This window comes from Scyliorhinus canicula, chromosome 5, assembly GCF_902713615.1.
Source record: "Scyliorhinus canicula chromosome 5, sScyCan1.1, whole genome shotgun sequence".
Classification (NCBI taxonomy): Eukaryota; Metazoa; Chordata; class Chondrichthyes; order Carcharhiniformes; family Scyliorhinidae; genus Scyliorhinus; species Scyliorhinus canicula.
The window spans coordinates 215,948,065-215,960,766 of record NC_052150.1 but is presented as its reverse complement, the minus strand read 5'-3'; the positions used below and the strand labels follow the sequence as shown (position 1 = coordinate 215,960,766).

Below are 12,702 nucleotides of genomic sequence, written 5' to 3'. Positions count from 1 at the left end.
GGTGTGTGCACCATTCCTGGAGGTACTGCAATACCAGGTTGATGCGTGGAGTGGACAGAGCAAGCCCCTATTCCATCTCCCTGCTCCAAAAATCAATTTAATATATGGTCCCCAGATAAGGGACGTATCAGATATTAAACTGATAAGAACAGATTTTTCAAAAAATATACTTTATTCATAAAATTTATCTTAATCTTTACAGAACATTTCAAAATACCTTGACTGTACATTTCCGTCTCAGTTACATTCATTTGTCGTCGATTCCATTGGGATAACGTTGCACACGTATCCTACTATAAGTTACAGTTCTTTTTTCAATATTTACATTACTTTGTTTCTTTCATACATACATTCTGGTAATGGAAAAAAAGAACTCCGGACCGAGGGGTTTTACACTGTTACCAACCCCTCGGTGTACATTTGCTGGTAAGACCTTACACTGTGGTCTTCCCCTTGACAGAACAGATACTACACTTGATCTTAGCCAAAAGGCCGAGAAGCGATGCCGGTGCCGCTCTTGCATTGCCCGTGTCCCATATGCTTTCCCTTTTTTACAGCAGGCTGACAGCATTCAAAGACTTTTCGATGTAAGCATTGAAACTTTCACTCTTGGCATATTGCTCCTGGCCTTTCTCATTGGAACAGGAGATTCATATTGACAGAACTTGCCTCTTTTCCCCTTTTTCCGTCAGACTGCATGACAGTTATTTAGATGAACAGTACGCCACCAATCGGATGGGAGAGGATGACTCTCCCAATCAGATGGGAGAGGATGGTGCCGAATCTCATACGTCATTGTGACAGGCTGCTGCTGCGGAACAACCTTTTGAAAACACTTGCACGTCTTGCTAGTGAGAATGCAGCAGCAGCAACCAACTGGCCTGGTGCCACTCGCCCTGCCTTTTCCCCGTAGCCCTGCAAATATTTTCCCTTCAGATAATTATCCCATTGTCTTTAGAAAGTCAGGCTTGAAACTGCCCGCAGCACACTCTCAGGCAGTGCATTGCAGAGTCGAACCACTCGGGCCGGACAAAAAGATTTCTCCTCGCGTTCAAAGGCTGTATCATGAAAGGAATTCTGCTAGCCCAAGTCTCGCTCATGTGATACTGGTTTCGGCTTGTTAAACGAGGCCTTCTTGTAACCATTGTGTGAGAACAGTCAATGTTTAAGCCATCAGCACGATTATTGGCAATCATTGCCTTTTCCCTGTAGCTCTGCAAATATTTTCTGTGCAATTCGGATACTTCAACCAGCTCTTTAATTAAAGTTTATCCAGGTGTCTTTATTTATGAGGAGAACAAAGTAGAAGACAGATATAATAATAATATAGTTAACCCATAAATTACCCACTATACTTACAAAAAACACCCAGGATTCGACTCTACTTCCTGTAAAGGTGATTTGGTAAGCTGCAGTCCGATCCCGGAGTCCCTCTGGTTCCACTTTGTGGGCTGTTTAGCACAGGGCTAAATCGCTGGCTTTGAAAGCAGGCCGGCAGCACGGTTCGATTCCCGTAACAGTCTCCCCGAACAGGCGCCGGAATGTGGCGACTAGGGGCTTTTCACAGTAACTTAATTTGAAGCCTACTCGTGACAATAAGCGATTTTCATTCATTTTTCATAAAGGTGATTCTCGCTGGCTGTTGCTTGCTTGCTTCCTTCCTTCTGGTCTGGTCAAGGTCACCTCACACAACAAGCTTCAAGTCTTTTGCTTCGAGTCTTTTCCTTTCCTGTCTAGAAAATGCCCTTGTTGCTACCCAGCTGCTTTGTCAGCCTGCCCTTGGCCTTCGGCCAATGGAGTCTCAGGAGACAGGGTCTCAGTGCCCAATGGTCTGGTTGATGACCTGTTGACAGGGTACCTGAGCCCGCCTTGGGAGGATGATTGCTTGATGGGAACTGTGAACAATAGGCCAATGCATCTTAAGTAGGAGCGACTATCAGTTGGTATATCAGGTATATCAGGAATTGTGGACAATAGGCCAGTGAATCTAAAGTAGCAATGGTAATTACTTGATGGGTTATTCAGGAGCTGCTTCAGACAGACTTGTGTTTTGTATATTCGAATTCTGGCTTCTGCAGACTGGTTTTAAAGTGCTCAATTCTTTAATTTAAGAGATCCAATTTAATTGGTCTTAAAACTAGGACCTGATTATTACTACAACTTTTAGTATTGACACTAACCTTACAAATACAAACATTGAAAAAATAATATTTGCTAAAGTTCCCAAAGTGTTTCAATATATCTGCTGCTCCATTATGAATACTTTTGAACTTGGCTTCACACCAGATAGCCAATATCCTGCATAAGGGTGATCAAAGGATTATACTGGAGACAGTCCCATAGCACTTACCTTTAGCATGTCTGCAACCTGCTAAATGGCCTTACTCTTAAATCACAATATCGGTTTTGCACTGATAAAAGTAATCCGAAACACTTATGAACAGAACTAGAAAATCTATAAGAGAGTTTGGGAGAAATTAAATCCAAATTACATGTAACTTGTGAAACAGCATTCACGGCTGATGCTAAATAGGTACTGCAGAAAGATTGCACCTATAGTTTCAGTGCGTCTCACTACTTGGAAGCATATTTTAAAATTGAATATTCTCAATAACAACTTACCGTTGAAGCTCGCAGACTGTTATGACTGCAAGTTGTAAATATTCTAAAATATAAACATTAGGAATGAAAATTGCAGTGTGATATCTCATTTGTATTGCTTTTTTAAAATGTTTATTCTTTCATGGGATATTGCAGTCCCTGGCAAGGCCAGCATTTGTTGCCCATTTCTCTTGAGCTCTTGAGCTTCTTCGATCATTTCAGGACATTTAAGAGTCAACTATGTTTCTGTGGATCTGGAGTGACAATGTAGGCAAATTTCTTTCCCTGAAGGACATTAATAAACCAGAGGGGTTTTATGACAGTTGATAGTTTTGTGGTCACCACAACTGTATCTGTAAGAGAGTTTGGGAGAAATTAAATCCAAATTACATGTAAATTGTGAAACAGCATTCATGGCTAATGCTAAATATGTACTGCAGAAAACAGTGAGAGAGTTTACTGCAAAGTTGAAGGGAGCCTTTGCTGCAGCAGCCACTGTAAGCATGCAAGCGGGGGAAGGGCTGCTGCAAGCTGGAAGGCTCCAGATGGAGGAGCTGAAGGCGTTTATTAGAGGCAAATTCTGCCGGCAGAGGAAGAAAATACATGAGGATGGTTCAGAAGCCATCGAAGGAGCTGTGGCACCCTTGAAGAGTTCTCTGGAACGGGTGGAGAGGTGTTTGGAGATTCGGGAGATCGAAGGAGTGATCTTGGACCACAGCGATCATATGGGGGCTCTGGTGGTGGAGGTGGGTCTCCTAGGGGACCTGTGTAAAACGTTGAGGGCAAAGAGGAGGAGCAGGAGAATGCCTCGAGAAGCCAGAACCTGTGAATAGTGGACCTCTCTGAAGGAGTGGAAGGTGTGAGTGCCACGAGGTATGTCTGGAAGATGCTGGTGGGGCTGGTGACAGAAGGGGTGCTAGTTAAGGTGCCTTAAGTGGAGCGAGCGCATAGGTCCCCGAGGCAGAAGCCTAGAGCTTGTGGAGAAAGAGAAGATTCTGCAATGAGCCGGGGAGAAGCGTACCTGCGTCTGTGAGGGGAATAGCGTCCGGATTTATCAGGACATCGGAGCGGAGTTGGCAAAGCGGCGGGCAGGCTTCAACAAGGCCAAGGCAATGTGTACCGGCGCCAGATCAGGTTGGGGTGCTCTACCCGGCCAAATTATGGGTGATGTTCAGAGGCTGCGAGTATTATTTCGAGACCCCAGAAGCGGCCGAAGACTTAATTAAGGAGCATAAACTGGGAGAGAACTGAACGGACAATGCTTGGGAACTGGGGTGCTGACACTTTTTAATGGTAGGCAGCATGTTTGAAGTGAAGGTACGGATTGGGGGATTTTCGTCCTTTGGGGAGGGGCGGGATGGGGGGGGGGGGGTGGAGTTGCTGTTAAATGTTGAGATTGTAAGGTATTGTAGGGGGGAAGAGTTTATGTTCCCATCGCCCTTTCCTGTTTTATGGGACTGTTTGTGTTTAACATTTGTTTGTTTTCTTTTGGAGAAGGCTGCTTAGAGTCCTTGTTTGGGTGAGGAGGGTAGGGTCAGCAGGGAGCCTTCCTCCTTGATCTGAGGAGTGCGGGAGGGGGGAGGGGAGGGGCATTTGGGCAGGGGCAGCCGTGCTAGCAGGTTATGCTGGTGAAGGAAGCAAGGTGGTGGGGGAGAAGGCCGAGAGGGGTGGCCAGGAAGAATGGGGGAAGTGGGGGAGGGGGAGAGGAGAGGGGAGGTTGTTGCGACGTGGCAGGGGCTGAGAGATGATGTGGTCAGGGGCGGAGGAATGGGCCATTTGGGATGGGCTAGGTATAGGGTGGAATTAAGGGGACGGGAGTTAAGTAGGGAAGATGACGGACTGTAGAGGGGTTTGGAGGTGCAAGCCTCCGGTAAGGCTGGTAACGTGGAACGTGGGGGGACTGAATAGGCCTGTTGAAAGGTTACGGGTGTTCACGCACATCGGGAGCTTGAAAGCGGGGGTAGTCTTTCTCCAGTAGCCGCGTGTCTGTGTGAAGGAACAGGTTAAGTTAAGGAAGGGGTGGGTGGGGCAGGAATTTCACTCGGGGTTTGAGTTGAAATGGATGGGAGTGGCGATTTCAATGAGCAACAAAATGGGAACAAATTGTCACGAGTAGGCTCCAATGACGTTACTGTGAAACGCCCCTAGTCGCCACATTGCGGCACCTGTTCGGGAAGGCTGGCACGGGAATTGAACCCACGCTGCTGGCATTGTTCTGCATTACAAGCCAGCTGTTTACCTCACTGTGCTAACCCGCTCTGCTCTGCTAATCCAGCCCTTACCATCCCCATCCAAACAACAACATGACTGTCTAGTGAGCAAGACAGTGGAGGTGGACAGAGAATATTCAAGGGTGCCCACTGTGGGGGAGTCAGCGAGGAGGAAAAGGTTGCAGGGGCAGTTTGACAGGCTGACAACGGGGAGGGCGGTAGGGCAACTGTGCAGGGCAAGAGGGGTGCAGTATGAGTATGGGGAGAAGTCGAGCCGCATGCTGGTGCACCAGCTGCGAAAGCAGGCCGCATACAGGGAAATATTGAAGATACGGACTGGGCACAGCCAGTGGATGGCAGGGGTGGAGGTGTCGGGGGATGCTGTTAGCGGGGGAGGGGGGGGGGATGTTCTGCTGATGTGGGAGGGACTTGAAATAGGCACTGGAAAGGAGATCGACGGTGGAGGCAGCCAAGAGGCGGGCCAAGAATGGCGCGACGCACGGGCCGGGGACCGGCCCGAGAAAGGCTATGGCTGAGCAGCGTTGTGGGGGGGGGGGGGGGGGGGGGAGATGGTTGCGCCCCCCAACCAGGCTGATCACCTGGAACGTCAGTGGACTGAATGGGCCGGTTAAGAGGGCGCGGGTGTTCGCGCACTTGCGGGCTTTGAGGGCGGATGTAATTATGTTGCAGGAGACACATCTAAAAGTGTCTGACCAGACCAGGCTAAGGAAGGGCTGGATTAGCCAGGTCTTCCACTCGGACTTGGACTCGAAGTCCAGGGGGTGGCAATCATGATCAACAAGCAGGTGCAATTTGAGGCGGAGGGCATAGCCGCAGACAGGGGGGGCAGATACCTGATGGTACGGGGCAGACTGGAGGGGAGAAGAGTGGTGCTGGTGAATATATATGCCCCGAACTGGGATGACGTGGACTTCATTAAAAGAGTGCTGGGGAAGATCCCGTACCTGGACTCTCGCAGGCTAATAATGGGGGGGGGGGGACTTTAACATGGTCCTTGATCCGGCTCTGGATCGGTCGTGTCCCAGAACGGGTAGACTCCCAGCAATGGCAAGGGAGCTGAAAGGGTTTATGGAGCAAATGGGTGCAGTGGACCCCTGGAGAGAGGGACAGCCAACAGGAAGGGGCTACTCGTTTTACTCGCACGTCCATAAAGTATATTCTAGGATAGATTTCTTTGTACTAAGCAGGGATTGTATAGGGGAGGTAAAGAACATGGAATATTCGACAATTACTATCTCAGACCATGCCCCGCACTGGGTAGACCTGCAGATCGGGGGTTGAACTACCAACGCCCGCAATGGAGGCTAGACGTGGGACTGCTGTCGGAGGGGGGGATCTGCGAGAGGCTTCGGAGGTGTATGCAAAATTACTTGAATGACATGGGGGAGGTCTCAGCGGCGGCCCTGTGGGAGTCTCTAAAGGCAGGGGGAGCTGATCTCAATTGGGGCCCACAGAGCCAAGGCTGACAGGGCAGAGATAGATAGATTGGTCAGGGAAATGGGTCGGATAGATGAAGAACACGCGGAGTCCCCGGGGGAGGTTTTACTCAGGGAGAGGCAGAGACTACAGGTGGAAATGGGGGCACTATCCACGAGTAGGGCCGTGGAACAGCTTAGGAAGGCGAGAGGTGTGGTGTACGAGCATGGGGAAAAGGCGAGCAGACTGTTAGCGCAGCAACTCAGGAAGAGGGAGGCGGCCAGGGAAATAAGTAGAGTGATGGATGGAGAGGAGCGCAAAGTAGAGGACCCAGCAGAATTGAATAAGGTATTCCTGGACTTCTATCGCAAGCTGTATACTTCGGAGCTGCCGGAAGAACCGGAGGAGATGAAAAGGTTTCTGGACGGGTTAACATTCCCAACAGTAGGCGGGGGGGGCGAGTGGATGAGCTGGGGGCCCCAATTAGAGTGGAGGAGGTATTGGGGGCCTAAAGGCCATGCAGTCGGGGAAAGCCCCGGGGCCGGATGGATACCCAGTAGTTTTATAGGAAGTTCTCTGAACTGGTGGGCCCGGTCTTGGCGAGGGTTTTTTGTGAGGCAAAGGACAGAGGGACCCTGCCGCCGACAATGTCGCAAGCCACTATATCACTGATATTGAAGCGGGGTAAAGACCCGAAGGCGTGCAGGTCCTACAGGCCAATCTCCCTGATTAATGTTGACGCCAAGCTCCTGGCAAAGGTACTGGCAGCTGGCGGCCAACCTGAGAAGATTACTTAATGTGATAATGATGCCCCCGGCGGGCAGGGAGGTGTGAATTCATTTCTTTATTCACAATTCACACCTCTTTAACCTGTGATTATCCCTCTCTCTGGATCTGTAATGATTTGATTACCTGCAAATGCTGGCATTCCAAGCATTGTCCAGCATCTCTGACTTTGTCTATATAAATGTTTCTGGAACATACCTCGCCATTCACCTGAGGAAGGAGCTGCGCTCCGAAAGCTCGTATTTGAAATAAACCTGTTGGACTTTAACCTGGTGTTGTAAGACTTCTTACTGTGCTCACCCCAGTCCAACGCCGGCATCTCCACATCATGCCTCTTCTGTTCATTCTCCAATCTGGACAAGTGAACACCAGGTCAACCCCCACATCCCGTGTCTGATGTGCTCACGTTCCTCGCCAGGTACGTCGAGCTGAAAGGTAGCAGCGTAGAACTGAAGGACACCTTTGGCATCTGGATAAGTCAGCACCAGGTCAAAGTGATCTTGAGAACGGACGGCAATGGAACCATCCCTCCCTCCAGTTTCACCATTGGAGGAAGCCGCGGCTACCTTTATTATGCGTGTATTAGCCACGAGTGTGTCGCACCTGTGGCAAAACGGGACACGTTGCCGACAACTGAAATGAAAATGGCTTATTGTCACGAGTAGGCTTCAATGAAGTTACTGTGAAAAGCCCTTGTCGCCACATTCCGGCACCTGTTCGGGGAGGCTGGTACGGGAATCGAACCGTGCTGCTGGCCTGCTTGGTCTGCTTTCAAAGCCAGCGATTTAGCCCAGTGTTCTAAACCAGCCCAACTGCAGCGTCACCTTCTGACTGCAGGCAGGAGGGACACATGACAAAGGACTGTAAGGAAGACAAGTACTGCAACCTGTTGGTCGTTCTGGGTGAGTGTGCTTATCATTCACTTGGCTCTGTTTCTCGTTCTAAGCTTTGGAGTCGCCAAGTGCCGTAAAGACACCGCCACAAGCTTCAAGGTGAAGTTCAAAGCAATAAAACCGTACACCAATTAGTAAGTCCAAACAACTAGAGTTTATTATAATACAATTATAATAACTACCCATGCACACGCTAAAGGATTAAACTTACTCCTACCGCTAAACAACTAATACTTATCTCGAAGGAACTGCGAGGTCAGGGAACAAGGCCTCTTGCTCTGCTCTGGTCTGCAGACTTCGGATTGCTATCAATTGCCAAGGGTGTCAGGAGTGCCTATCTCTGGTAGCGGTCGTCGTCGTTAGGCACTTACTTGTTGGTGGCTGCTGCTCGACGGCTGTAGTAGATTGGATTTGATTATTGTCACGTGTACCGAGGTACAGTGAAAAGTATTTTTCTGCAAGCAGCTCAACAGATCATTCAGTACATGGGAAGAAAAGGGAATTGAACAGAATTCAAGAAAATACATGAGAATACATAATAGGGCAACACAAGATATACAATGTAACTACATAAGCATTGGCATCGGATGAAGCAGACAGGGTGTAGTGTTAATGAGGACAGTCCATAAGAGGGTCATTTAGGAGTCTGGTGACAGTGGGGAAGAAGCTGTTTTTGAGTCTGTTCGTCCGTGTTCTCAGACTTCTGAATCTCCTGCCCGATGGAAGAAGTTGGAAAAGTGAGTAAGCCGGGTGGGAGGGATGCTTGATTATGCTGCCTGCTTTCCCCCGGCAGCGGGAGGTGTAGATGGAATCAATGGATGGGAGGCAGGTTCGTGTGATGGACTGGGCGGTATTCACGACTCTCTGAAGTTCCTTGCGGTCCTGGGCCGAGCAGTTGCCATACCAGGCTGTGATGCAGCCCGATAGGATGCTCTCTATAGTGCATCTGTAAAAGTTGGTAAGGGTTAATGTGGACATGCCAAATTTCCTTAGTTTCCTGAGGAAGTAAAGGCGCTGTTGTGCTTTCTTGGTGATAGCGTCGACATGAGTGGACCAGGACAGATTTTTGGTGATGTGCACCCCTAGGAATTTGAAACTGCTCACCATCTCTACCTCGGCTCCGTTGATGCTGACAGGGGTGTGTACAGTACTTTGCTTCCTGAAGTCGATGACCAGGAGCCCGGAGACAGGAGACTGAACCATGTGTGGGACCTTTCTTTTATAGGTCCTAGGGGGTCCGCGCCCCTTTGGGCGGACTCCCTTACCTGCTTGGAATCGATTGGGTCTCTTCCCAATCGATATGTTTGAACTCCCCAATCCTAGGGCAGTCCCTTGGTTGCTGGGGCAGTTCTTGGGACCTTTTGTTTTGGGCTTCTCTGGCGCCACAGGGTCTGGCCTTCCATAGAATGTATCGGTTTGTGCTTAACTTGTGTCCATTGTATCTGGGGATCGCCCGGTATTGCCTCATTAGTATGTTAACGGGTTTTCTTTCACAGTGCTGTCTGGTCTCTGCAGCAGTCAAAACCGGTTTCTGCAGTCGTCCCAATACACAATCGCCTTGCAAGCAGCTTGCTTTCCAACATGTCCATTTTCCCTGCATTCCTTGCAATTATTCCATTTTGTGTTGGGCAGTGGCCACCCCAGGTGGCTACAAACCTGTGTGGGGAGGCCGGCCATCTTTACAGAGCCTGCCCAAAACGTGGGGCAAACTATGCGCAAATCAACAGCGGTGGAGTCAAAAAGGCAACCACACAGGAGGTTCAGGCACCCAACATCGACAAAGACACCACACCACCTCCAAGAGGTGAAGGGCCAGCATGCCTCGCTCTACACCTCGGAGGCCTCCAAGGTTATCTTCCGGTCCAGAGTCCGCTCCGTGGAGCCGGATGAAACGTGCTCACGCTTCTTCTTCCAAAAGGTACACAGAGGGACCTCTGTGATCAGCAGCCTGAAGGAACAAGATGGCTCTGTAAAGACATCGCAGTCTGACATACTGAGGATCAGTTAATCCTTTTATGCCAGACTGTATGATCTGAAGCCAACAGACAGCACTGTTACCAAGACCTTCCTGTCGTCTATCACGGAGGTCTTGGACGACAACGAGGGGGAAAACCTGGACAAACCATTAACTCTGGACGAGCTGACAAAGGCCGTCAAGTCCTTTGAGACGAGTAAACCTCCCGGAAGCGACGGCTTACCGGCTGAGTTGTACTTGGCTCTGTGGGACTGGATGGGCCCAGACCTGCTGGAAGTGTACGAGAGTATGCTTTTGGAAGGCAGCATGTCAGAATCCATGAGGAAAGGCATCATCACCCTCATCTACAAGCAGAAGGGGGAAAGGGAAGAAATTTGAAATTGGTGACCTATTTCACTGTTAAATGTGGATTACAAAATCTTAGCCAAAGTCATCGCCAATCGGGTCAAGTCTGCTCTGGAGTCGATGATCCACGCTGACCAGACCTGTGCTGTACCCGGCAGGAAGATCCCCGACAGCCTCGCGCTGCTCAGGGATACGATCGCCTACGTGCAGGGCAGGAGGGTGGACACCTGCCTCATCAGCCTTGACCAGGAGAAGGCCTTTGACAGAATATCACACACCTACATGATGGATGTGCTCTCCAAAATGGGGTTTGGGGAGGGAATTCGCAATTGGATCAAACTGCTCTACACAAACATCTATAGCGCAGTCTCAATCAATGGGTGGGAATCAGAAAAGTTCCTGATCAAATCTGGAGTCAGTCAGGGCTGCCCTCTCTCCTCGGCCCTGTTTGTGTGCTGCATAGAACCTTTTGCCGAGTCCATCAGGAAGGATCCGGGTATGAGAGGGGTGACGATCCCAGGCAGCGGAGGCGCGCAAGTCAAGGCCTCCCTGTACATGGGCGACATCGCCGTCTTCTGCTCGGATCCCGCGTCTGTACGCAGGCTCTTGGACACCTGCGACCAGTTTGAACTGGCCTCAGGAGCCAAGGTAAACCGCGGCAATAGCGTTGCCATGTTCTTTGGGAACTGAACAACAGAATGTGGGAGCAACGCTCCCTCTCCATTGCGGGCAAAACCCTGGTCATCAGGTGTGAGGTACTCTCGGTGTTACTGTACGTGGCGCAGGTCTGGCCCATCACTCGGACCTGCGCCGCAGCAGTCACCCGGGCCATCTTCAAATTCATTTGGAGATCCAAGATGGACCGGGTCCGAAGAGACACAATGTACAAGCCTCTAGATAAAGGAGGGAGGAACGTACCCAACGCCGCCCTCATCCTGATGGCCACCTTTGTGTGCAGCTGCATCAAGCTGTGCATAGACCCCGGGTATGCAAACACCAAGTGTCACTACATACTGAGGTTCTACCTGTCCCCGGTGTTACGAAGGATGGGCCTGGCCTCATTGCCGCGGAACGCTCCAAGTAGTTGGACCGTACCGTACCACCTATCCTTCGTGGAAAAATTTTTGAAGGAAAACACCTTTGACCACAAGGCAATGAAGCAGTGGTCAGCACGTAATGTCCTCGAGACCCTCAGAGAAAAGGAGACTGTGGAGGACGTTGGATGGTTCCCTGAGCAGACTGTCAGAGCCATCTGGCAGAATGCCTCATCACCAGAACTTTCAAACAAGCACCAAGACCTCGCTTGGCTGGTGGTGAGAAGGGCCCTCCCTGTCAGATCCTTCATGCACACCCGAAGGCTCAGCATCAATGCACGCTGCCCTCGGAGTGGTTGTGGGGGAAATGAAACAGTCACACACCTCCTTGTGGAATGTGCCTTTGCAAAACAGGTCTGGAGTGAGATGCAGTGGTATCTGTCAAGGTTCATCCCGAGCAGCTCTGTGACACAGGACTCTGTGCTCTACGGACTGTTTCCAGGGACCCACACCGAGACAGATATCAACTGCTGCTGGAAGGTCATCAACTCGGTGAAAGACGCTCTTTGGTCTGCCCGAAACTTGCTGATTTCCAGTGCAAAGAACTGTCCTCGACCGAGTGTTGCAGACTGGCACATTCCAAGGTCCAGGACTACGTGCTGAGGGACGCACTCAAGCTTGGGGCAGCTGCCGCCAAGGCGCAATGGGGGAAGACCACAGTGTAAGGTCTTACCAGCAAATGTACACCGAGGGGTTGGTAACAGTGTAAAACCCCTCGGTCCGGGTCTTTCAACAATGTATGAAAGAAGCAAAACAATGTAAATATTTAAGAATGAACTGTAACTTAAAGTAGGATACGTGTGTAACGTTATCCCAATTGAATTGGAGAAAGACAAATGAATGTAACTCAGATGGAAATGTACAGTCAAGATAATTTGAAATGTTCTGTAAAGTTTATTATAAATTTTATGAATTAAGTATATTTTTTTGAAAAAAAAATCTGTTCTTATCAGTTTAATATCTGATACGTCCCTTATCTGGGGACCATATATTAAATTGATTTTTGGAGCAGGGAGATGGAATAGGGGCTTGCTCCGTCCACTCCATGCATCAACCTGGTTAGAGTCCTTGTTTGGGTGAGGAGGGTAGGGTCAGCAGGGAGCCTTCCTCCTTGATCTGAGGAGTGCGGGAGGGGGGAGGGGAGGTGCATTTGGGCAGGGGCAGCCGTGCTAGCAGGTTATGCTGGTGAAGGAAGCAAGGTGGTGGGGGAGAAGGCCGAGAGGGGTGGCCAGGAAGAATGGGAGGAAGTGGGGGAGGGGGAGAGGAGAGGGGAGGTTCGTTGCGACGTGGCAGGGGCTGAGAGATGATGTGGTCAGGGGCGGAGGAATGGGCCATTTGGGATGGGCTAGGTATAGGGTGGA

At 50.0% G+C, this 12,702-nt stretch overlaps 1 non-coding gene and 2 pseudogenes across 1 annotated transcript; 1 reads left to right on the top strand and 2 right to left on the bottom strand.

Moving 5' to 3' along the window:
- Positions 1-188, bottom strand: LOC119966702. The gene has a single exon (XR_005460819.1). It is a non-coding gene; the product is annotated as a U2 spliceosomal RNA (small nuclear RNA).
- A 146-nt stretch (positions 189-334) lies between these two features.
- LOC119966709 lies at positions 335-504 on the bottom strand (annotated as a pseudogene).
- An 11,756-nt stretch (positions 505-12,260) lies between these two features.
- LOC119966705 lies at positions 12,261-12,428 on the top strand (annotated as a pseudogene).
- The last annotated feature ends 274 nt before the right edge of the window (positions 12,429-12,702 follow it).